Genomic DNA, 307 nt, shown 5'->3' with positions numbered 1-307 from the left:
TGTATATATATGTGTGTGTGTGTGTGTGTGTGTGTGTGTGTGCGTATGTGCATGTCATTTACTCGCGTATATATATATATTATTATTATTATTATTATTATTATTATTATTATTATTATTATTATTATCATACATTTAGACATTTCCAACGATCTCACCTTTATTATCTCATGTTTTCGTATATCTATCTTTCTATCTATCAATCTATCTGCATTATACATACATATATATGTATGTATAATATATATATATATATATATGCATTATATATATATATATATATATATATATATATATATATATATAT

Source organism: Octopus bimaculoides, chromosome 23, assembly GCF_001194135.2.
Source record: "Octopus bimaculoides isolate UCB-OBI-ISO-001 chromosome 23, ASM119413v2, whole genome shotgun sequence".
In the NCBI taxonomy this organism is placed as follows: domain Eukaryota; kingdom Metazoa; phylum Mollusca; class Cephalopoda; order Octopoda; family Octopodidae; genus Octopus; species Octopus bimaculoides.
Note: the sequence above shows the minus strand (reverse complement) of the source record.